This window comes from Hemitrygon akajei, chromosome 18 (genome assembly GCF_048418815.1).
Source record: "Hemitrygon akajei chromosome 18, sHemAka1.3, whole genome shotgun sequence".
In the NCBI taxonomy this organism is placed as follows: domain Eukaryota; kingdom Metazoa; phylum Chordata; class Chondrichthyes; order Myliobatiformes; family Dasyatidae; genus Hemitrygon; species Hemitrygon akajei.
In genome coordinates this window covers 33,099,726-33,109,968 of record NC_133141.1, presented here as the reverse complement: position 1 = coordinate 33,109,968, position 10,243 = coordinate 33,099,726, and positions in this window count along the sequence as shown.

Here is a 10,243-nt window from a genome sequence, read left to right as displayed (position 1 = left end):
CACTGTGCACAGTTCCCATCTCCCTATCCCTGGGTCAGACCACACCGGAAGCACCATGCACAGTTCCCATGTACCTATCCCCGGGTCAGTCTCACACCAGGAACACCCTGCATAGATCCCAGCTCCCGGTCCCAGGGTCAGACCAACACAGGATAACCGTGTACAGTTCCCGTCTCACTATGCCTGGGTCAGACTGACACCGGGAGCACCGTGCACACTTCCCGTCTCCCTATGCCTGAGTCAAACGGACACCGGGAGCACCGTGCAGAGTTCCTGTCTCCCTATCCCTGGATCAGACCCACAGGGGGAGCACTGTGCACAGTTCCCATCTCCCTATCCCTGGGTCAGACCACACCGGGAGCATCGTGCATAGTTCCCGTCTCCCTATTTCTTGGTCAAACTGACACCGGGAGCACCGTCCACAGTTCCCATCTCCCTATCCCTGCGTCAGTCTCACACCGGGAGAACCGTGCACAGTTCCCATCTCCCTATCCCTGTGTCTGACTGACACCGGGAGCACCGTGCTACGTTCCCGTCACCCTATCCCTCGGTCAGACTCACACCAGGAGCACCGTGCACAGTTCCCATCTCCTTATCCCTGGGTCAGACCAACAACGGGAGCACCGTGCACAGTTCCCATCTCCCTATCCCTGGGTGAGGCCCACACCGGGAGCACTGTGCACAGTTCCCATCTCCCTATCCCTGGGTCAGACCACACCGGAAGCACCATGCACAGTTCCCGTGTACCTATCCCCGGGTCAGTCTCACACCAGGAGCACCGTGCATAGTTCCCAGCTCCCGGTCCCAGGGTCAGACACATACCAGGAGCAACGTGCACAGTTCCCATCTCCCTATCCCTGCATTAGACCCACACCGGGAGCACCGTGCACACTTCCCGTCTCCCTATGCCTGGGTCAAACGGACACCGGGAGCACCGTGCAGAGTTCCTGTCTCCCTATCCATGGGTAAGACCCACACTGTGAGGACAGTGCATGGTTCCAATCTCCCTATATCTCAGTCAGACCCACACTGGGTGCACCATGCACAGTTCCCATCTCCCTATCCCTGCATCATACCCACACCGGGAGCACCGTGCACAGTTCCCATCTCCCTATCCCTGGGTGAGGCCCACACCAGGAGCACTGTGCACAGTTCCCATCTCCCTATCCCTGGGTCAGACCACACCGGAAGCACCATGCACAGTTCCCGTATACCTATCCCTGGGTCAGTCTCACACCAGGAGCACCGTGCATAGTTCCCAGCTCCTGGTCCCAGTGTCAGACCCATACCAGGAGCAACGTGCACAGTTCCCATCTCCCTATCCCTGCATTAGACCCACACCGGGAGCACCGTGCACACTTCCCGTCTCCCTATGCCTGGGTCAAACGGACACCGGGAGCACCGTGCAGAGTTCCTGTCTCCCTATCCCTGGGTCAGACCCACAACGGCAGCACCGTGCACAGTTCCCTTCTCCCTGTCCCTGGGTCAGACCCACATTGGGAGCATCGTGCACAGTTCCCGTCTCCCTATTCCTGGGTAAGACCTATACAGGGAGTACTGTGCACATTTCGAATCTCCCTATCTCTCGGTCAGGCAAACACGGGGAGCACCGTGCACAGTTCCCACCTCCCTATCCCTGGGTCAGGCCCACAATGGGAGGACCGTGCACAATTCCCATCTCCACATCCCTGAGTTGTACCCACACCAGGATCATCGTGCATAGATCCTGTCTCCCTATCCTTGTGTCAAACACACAACGGGAGCACCATGTACATTTCCCGTCTCCCTATGCCTGTGTCAGACCCACTTTGGGAGCATCGTACACAGTTCCCGTCTCCCTATTCCTGGGTGAGACCCATACCGGGAGTACTGTGCACATTTCGAATCTCCCTATCGGTCGGTCAGACAAACAGGGGGAGCACCATGCACAGTTCCCGTCTCTCCATCCCTTGGTCAGTGCCACACAGGATCACCGTGCACAGTTCCCATCTCCATATCCCTGGGTTGTACCCACACCGGGATCATCGTGCATAGATCCAGTCTCCGTATCCTTGTGTCAAACACACAACGGGAGCACCATGAGGATTCCTGTCTCCCTATCCATGGGTAAGACCCACACTGTGAGGACAGTGCATGGTTCCAATCTCCCTATCCCTGGGTCAGACCCAAACTGGGTGCACCATGCACAGTTCCCATCTCCCTATCCCTGGGTGAGGCCCACACCGGGAGCACTGTGCACAGTTCCCATCTCCCTATCCCTGCATCAGACCCACAGCGGGAGCAGTGTGCATAGTTCCGATCTCCCTATCTCTGGGTCGTACCCACATCAGGAGCATCGTACACAGTTCCCATCTCACTATTGCTGGGGAAGACCCATACCGGGAGTACTGTGCACATTTCGAATCTCCCTATCGCTCGGTCAGACAAACACGCTGAGAACCGTGCACAGTTCCTGTCTCTCCATCCCTTGGTCAGTGCCACACAGGATCACCGTGCACAGTTCCAATCTCCCTATCCCTGGGTCAGGCCCATAATGGGAGGACCGTGCGCAATTCCCATCTCCATATCCCTGTGTCTGACTGACACCGGGAGCACCGTGCAGAGTTCCTGTATCCCTATCTCTGCATCAGACCCACACCGGGAGCACCATGCACAGTTCCCGTATCACTATCCTTGGGTCAAACACACAACGGGAGCACCGTGCACAGTTCCTGTATCCCTATCCCTGCATCAGACCCACACCGGAAGCAACGTGCACAGTTCCCGTATCACTATCCTTGGGTCAAACACACAACGGGAGCACCATGCACAGTTCCCATCTCCCTATGCCTGGGTCAGACTGACACCGGGAGCACCGTGCAGAGTTCCCGTCTCCCTCTCCCTGGGTCAGACCGACACCGGGTGCACTGTGCACAGTTCCCATCTCCCTATCCCTGGGTCAGACCACACCGGAAGCACCATGCACAGTTCCCGTGTACCTATCCCCGGGTCAGTCTCACACCAGGAGCACCATGCACAGTTCCCATCTCCTTATCCCTGGGTCAGACCCACACCGGGAGCACCGTGCAGAGTTCCCGTCTCCCTCTCCCTGGGTCAGACCCACACCGGGAGCACCGTGCACAGTTCCCGTCTCCCTATCCCTGGGTCAGACCCACACGGGAGGACTGTGAACAGTTCCCATCTCCCTATCCCTGGGTCAGACCCACACCGGGAGCACCGTGCACAGCTCCCATCTCACTATCCCTGGGTCAGACCCACACCGGGAGCACCGTGCACAGTTCCCATCTCCCTATCCCTGGGTCAGACCACACCGGAAGCACAATGCACAGTTCCCATGTACCTATCCCCGGGTCAGTCTCACACCAGGAACACCGTGCATAGTTCCCAGCTCCCGGTCCCAGGGTCAGACCAACAGAGGATAACCGTGTACAGTTCCCGTCTCCCTATGCCTGGGTCAGACTGACACCGGGAGCACCGTGCACACTTCCCGTCTCCCTATGCCTGAGTCAAACGGACACCGGGAGCACCGTGCAGAGTTCCTGTCTCCCTATCCCTGGATCAGTCCCACAGGGGTAGCACTGTGCACAGTTCCCATCTCCCTATCCCTGGGACAGACTGACACCGGGAGCACCGTGCACAGTTCCCGTCTCCCTATTTCTTGGTCAAACTGACAACGGGAGCACCGTGCACAGTTCCCATTTCCCTATCCCTGCGTCAGTCTCACACCGGGAGAACCGTGCACAGTTCCCATCTCCCTATCCCTGTGACTGACTGACACCGGGAGCACCGTGCTACGTTCCCGTCACCCTATCCCTCGGTCAGACTCACACCAGGAGCACCGTGCACAGTTCCCATCTCCTTATCCCTGGGTCAGACCAACAATGGGAGCACCGTGCACAGTTCCCATCTCCCTATCCCTGGGTGAGGCCCACACCGGGAGCACTGTGCACAGTTCCCATCTCCCTATCCCTGGGTCAGACCACACCGGAAGCACCATGCACAGTTCCCGTGTACCTATCCCCGGGTCGGTCTCACACCAGGAGCACCGTGCATAGTTCCCAGCTCCCGGTCCCAGGGTCAGACCCATACCAGGAGCAACGTGCACAGTTCCCATCTCCCTGTCCCTGGGTCGTACCCACATCGGGAGCATCGTGCATAGTTCCCATCTCACTATTCCTGGGTAAGGCCCAACCAGGGAGAACCGTGTACAGTTCCCGTCTCCATATCCCTGGGTCAGTGCCACACAGGATCACCGTGCACAGTACCAGTCCCCGTATTCCTGGGACCGACCCACACCGGGAGCACAGTGCACAGTTCCTGTATCCCTATGCCTAGGTCAAACGGACACCGGGAGCACCGTGCAGAGTTCCTGTCTCCCTATCCATGGGTAAGACCCACACTGTGAGGACAGTGCATGGTTCCAATCTCCCTATATCTCAGTCAGACCCACACTGGGTGCACCATGCACAGTTCCCATCTCCCTATCCCTGCATCATACCCACACCGGGAGCACCGTGCACAGTTCCCATCTCCCTATCCCTGGGTGAGGCCCACACCGGGAGCACCATGCACAGTTCCCGTCTCCCTGTCCCTGGGTCAGACCCACACCGGGAGCACTGTGCACAGTTCCCATCTCCCTATCCCTGGGTCAGACCACACCAGAAGCACCATGCACAGTTCCCGTGTACCTATCCCCGGGTCAGTCTCACACCAGGAGCACCGTGCATAGTTCCCAGCTCCTGGTCCCAGTGTCAGACCCATACCAGGAGCAACGTGCACAGTACCCATCTCCCTATCCCTGCATTAGACCCACACCGGGAGCACCGTGCACACTTCCCGTCTCCCTATGCCTGGGTCAAACGGACACCGGGAGCACCGTGCAGAGTTCCTGTCTCCCTATCCCTGGGTCAGACCCACAACGGCAGCACCGTGCACAGTTCCCTTCTCCCTATCCCTGGGTCAGACCCACACCGGGAGCACTGTGCACAGCTCCCATCTCCCTATCCCTGGGTCAGACCCACACCGAGAGCACTGTGCACAGTTCCCATCTCCCTATCCCTGGGTCAGACCACACCGGAAGCACCATGCACAGTTCCCATGTACCTATCCCCGGGTCAGTCTCACACCAGGAGCACCGTGCATAGTTCCCAGCTCATGGTCCCAGGGTCAGACCCATACCAGGAGCAACGTGCACAGTTCCCATCTCCCTGTCCCTGGGTCGTACCCACATCGGGAGCATCGTGCATAGTTACCATCTCACTATTCCTGGGTAAGGCCCAACCAGGGAGAACCGTGTACAGTTCCCGTCTCCATATCCCTGGGTCAGTGCCACACAGGATCACCGTGCACAGAACCAGTCTCCGTATTCCTGGGTCCGACCCACACCGGGAGCACAGTGCACAGTTCCTGTATCCCTATGCCTAGGTCAAACGGACACCGGGAGCACCGTGCACAGTTCCTGTCTCCCTATCCATGGGTAAGACCCACACTGTGAGGACAGTGCATGGTTCCAATCTCCCTATATCTCAGTCAGACCCACACTGGGTGCACCATGCACAGTTCCCATCTCCCTATCCCTGCATCATACCCACACCGGGAGCACCGTGCACAGTTCCCATCTCCCTATCCCTGGGTGAGGCCCACACTGGGAGCACCATGCACAGTTCCCGTCTCCCTGTCCCTGGGTCAGACCCACACCGGGAGCACTGTGCACAGTTCCCATCTCCCTATCCCTGGGTCAGACCACACCGGAAGCACCATGCACAGTTCCCGTGTACCTATCCCCGGGTCAGTCTCACACCAGGAGCACCGTGCATAGTTCCCAGCTCCTGGTCCCAGTGTCAGACCCATACCAGGAGCAGCGTGCACAGTTCCCATCTCCCTATCCCTGGGTGAGGCCCACACCGGGAGCACCATGCACAGTTCCCATCTCCCTATCCCTGGGTCAGACCACACCGGAAGCACCAGGCACAGTTCCCGTGTACCTATCCCTGGGTCAGTCTCACAGCAGGAGCACCGTGCATAGTTCCCAGCTCCTGGTCCCAGTGTCAGACCCATACCAGGAGCAACGTGCACAGTTCCCATCTCCCTATCCCTGCATTAGACCCACACCGGGAGCACCGTGCACACTTCCCGTCTCCCTATGCCTGGGTCAAACGGACACCGGGAGCACCGTGCAGAGTTCCTGTCTCCCTATCCCTGGGTCAGACCCACAACGGCAGCACCGTGCACAGTTCCCTTCTCCCTGTCCCTGGGTCAGACCCACATTGGGAGCATCGTACACAGTTCCCGTCTCCCTATTCCTGGGTAAGACCTATACAGGGAGTACTGTGCACATTTCGAATCTCCCTATCTCTCGGTCAGGCAAACACGGGGAGCACCGTGCACAGTTCCCATCTCCCTATCCCTGGGTCAGGCCCACAATGGGAGGACCGTGCACAGTTCCCATCTCCCTATCCCTGCATTAGACCCACACCGGGAGCACCGTGCACACTTCCCGTCTCCCTATGCCTGAGTCAAATGGACACCGGGAGCACCGTGCAGAGTTCCCATCTCCCTAGCCCTGGGTCAGACCACACCGGGAGCATCGTGCATAGTTCCCGTCTCCCTATTTCTTGGTCAAGCTGACACCGGGAGCACCGTGCAGTGTTCCTGTCTCCCTATCCATGGGTCAGACCAACACAGGATAACCGTATACAGTTCCCGTCTCCCTATGCCTGGGTCAGACTGACATCGGAAGCATCGTACACAGTTCCAATCTCCCTATCCCTGGGTCAGACCACATCGGGAGCATCGTGCATAGTTCCCGTCTCCCTATGCCTTGGTCAAACTGACACTGGGAGAATCGTGCAGAGTTCCTGTCTCCCTATCCATGAGTCAGACCAACACAGGATAACCGTTCACATTTCCCTTCTCCCTATCCCTGGGTCAGACCCACACCGGGAGCACCGTGCAGAGTTCCTGTCTCCCTATCCCTGGGTCAGACCCACAACGGCAGCACCGTGCACAGTTCCCTTCTCCCTGTCCCTGGGTCAGACCCACATTGGGAGCATCGTACACAGTTCCCGTCTCCCTATTCCTGAGTAAGACCTATACAGGGAATACTGTGCACATTTCGAATCTCCCTATCTCTCGGTCAGGCAAACACGGGGAGCACCGTGCACAGTTCCCATCTCCCTATCCCTGGGTCAGGCCCACAATGGGAGGACCGTGCACAATTCCCATCTCCACATCCCTGGGTTGTACCCACACTAGGATCATCGTGCATAGATCCTGTCTCCCTATCCTTGTGTCAAACACACAACGGGAGCACCATGTACATTTCCCGTCTCCCTATGCCTGGGTCAGACCCACATTGGGAGCATTGTACACAGTTCCCGTCTCCCTATTCCTGGGTAAGACCCATACCGGGAGTACTGTGCACATTTCGAATCTCCCTATCGGTCGGTCAGACAAACACGGGGAGCACCATGCACAGATCCCGTCTCTCCATCCCTTGGTCAGTGCCACACAGGATCACCGTGCACAGTTCCCATCTCCATATCCCTGGGTTGTACCCACACCGGGATCATCGTGCATAGATCCAGTCTCCGTATCCATGGGTAAGACCCACACTGTGAGGACAGTGCATGGTTCCAATCTCCCTATATCTCGGTCAGACCCACACTGGGCGCACCATGCACAGTTCCCGTCTCCCTATCCCTGCATCAGACCCACAGAGGGAGCACTGAGCACAGTTCCCATCTCCCTATCCCTGGGTCAGACCACACCGGAAGCACCATGCACAGTTTCCGTATACCTATCCCCGGGTCAGTCTCACACCAGGAGCACCGTGCATAGTTCCCAGCTCCCGGTCCCAGGGTCAGACCTATACCAGGAGCAACGTGCACAGTTCCCATCTCCCTATCCCTGCATTAGACCCACACCGGGAGCACCGTGCACACTTCCCGTCTCCCTATGCCTGAGTCAAATGGACACCGGGAGCACCGTGCAGAGTTCCCGTCTCCCTATCCCTGGGTCAGGCCCACACCGGGAGGACCATGCACAGATCCGATCTCCCTATCCCTGGGTCGTACCCACATCAGGAGCATCGTACACAGTTCCCATCTCCCTATTCCTGGGGTAGACCCATACCGGGAGTACTGTGCACATTTCGAATTTCCCTATCGCTCGGTCAGGCAAACACGGGGAGCACCGTGCACAGTTCCCGTCTCTCCATCCCTTGGTCAGTGCCACACAGGATCACCGTGCACAGTTCCCATCTCCCTATCCCTGGGTCAGACCCACACCGGGAGCACCGTGCACAGTTCCCATCTCCCTATCCCTGGGTCAGGCCCACAATGGGAGGACTGTGCACAACTCCCATCTCCATATCCTTGGGTTGTACCCACACCGGGAGCACCGTGCACAGTTCCCGTCTCCCTATCCCTGGGTCAGTCTCACACCAGGAGCACCGTGCATAGTTCCCAGCTCCCGGTCCCAGGGTCAGACCCATACCAGGAGCACCGTCACCCTATCCCTGGGTCATGCCCACAATGGGAGCACCGTGCTCAGTTCCAATCTCCCTATCCCTGGGTCGTATCCACATTGGCAGCATCGTGCACAGTTCCAGTCTCCCTATCCCTCGGTCAGACCCACACCGGGAGCACCGTGTACAGTTCCCGTCACCCTATCCCTGGGTCAGACCCACACCGGGAGGACCGTGCACAGTTCCCGTCTCCCTATCCCTGGGTCAGACCCACACCGGGAGCACCATGCACAGTTCCCGTCTCCCTATCCCTGGGTCAGACCCACACCGGGAGCACCATGCACAGTTCCCGTCTCCCTATCCCTGGGTCAGACCCACACCGGGAGGACCATGCACAGATCCCGTCTCCCTATCCCTGGGTCAGGCCCACACCGGGAGGACCATGCACAGATCCGATCTCCCTATCCCTGGGTCGTACCCACATCAGGAGCATCGTACACAGTTCCCATCTCCCTATTCCTGGGGAAGACCCATACCGGGAGTACTGTGCACATTTCGAATCTCCCTATCGCTCGGTCAGGCAAACACGGGGAGCACCGTGCACAGTTCCCGTCTCTCCATCCCTTGGTCAGTGCCACACAGGATCACAGTGCACAGTTCCCATCTCCCTATCCCTGGGTCAGGCCCACAATGGGAGGACTGTGCACAACTCCCATCTCCATATCCTTGGGTTGTACCCACACCGGGAGCACCGTGCACAGTTCCCGTCTCCCTATCCCTGGGTCAGTCTCACACCAGGAGCACCGTGCATAGTTCCCAGCTCCCGGTCCCAGGGTCAGACCCATACCAGGAGCACCGTCACCCTATCCCTGGGTCATGCCCACAATGGGAGCACCGTGCTCAGTTCCAATCTCCCTATCCCTGGGTCGTATCCACATTGGCAGCATCGTGCACAGTTCCAGTCTCCCTGTCACTGGGTTAGACCCACACCGGGAGCATCGTGTACAGTTCCCATCTTCATATCCCTGGGTCGTACCAACACCGGGAGCATCGTGCATAGTTCCCGTCTCTCTATCCCTGGGTCAGTCCCACACAGGATCACCATGCACAGTTCCCATCTCTTTATGCCTGGTCAGACTGACACCGGGAGCACCGTGCAGAGTTCCCATCTCCCTATCCCTGCATCAGACCCACACCGCGAGCACCGTGCACAGATCCCGACTCCCTATCCCTGGGTCAGACCCACAGTGGGAGGACGATGCACAGATCCCGTCTCCCTATCCCTGGGTCAGAACCACACCGGGAGGACCATGCACAGATCCCGTCTCCCTATCCCTGGGTCAGGCCCACACCGGGAGCACCGTTCACAGTTCCCATCTCCCTATCCCTGGGTCAGACCCACACCGGGAGCACCGTGTACAGTTCCCGTCACCCTATCCCTGGGTCAGACCCACACCGGGAGGACCGTGCACAGTTCCCGTCTCCCTATCCCTGTGTCAGACCCACACCGGGAGGTCCGTGCACAGTTCCCGTCTCCCTATCCCTGGGTCAGACCCACACCGGGAGGTCCGTGCACAGTTCCCGTCTCCCTATCCCTGGGTCAGACCCACACCGGGAGGACAATGCACAGATCCCGTCTCCCTATCCCTGGGTCAGACCCACACCGGGAGGACCATGCACAGATCCCGTCTCCCTATCCCTGGGTCAGGCCCACACCGGGAGGACCATGCACAGATCCGATCTCCCTATCCCTGGGTCGTACCCACATCAGGAGCA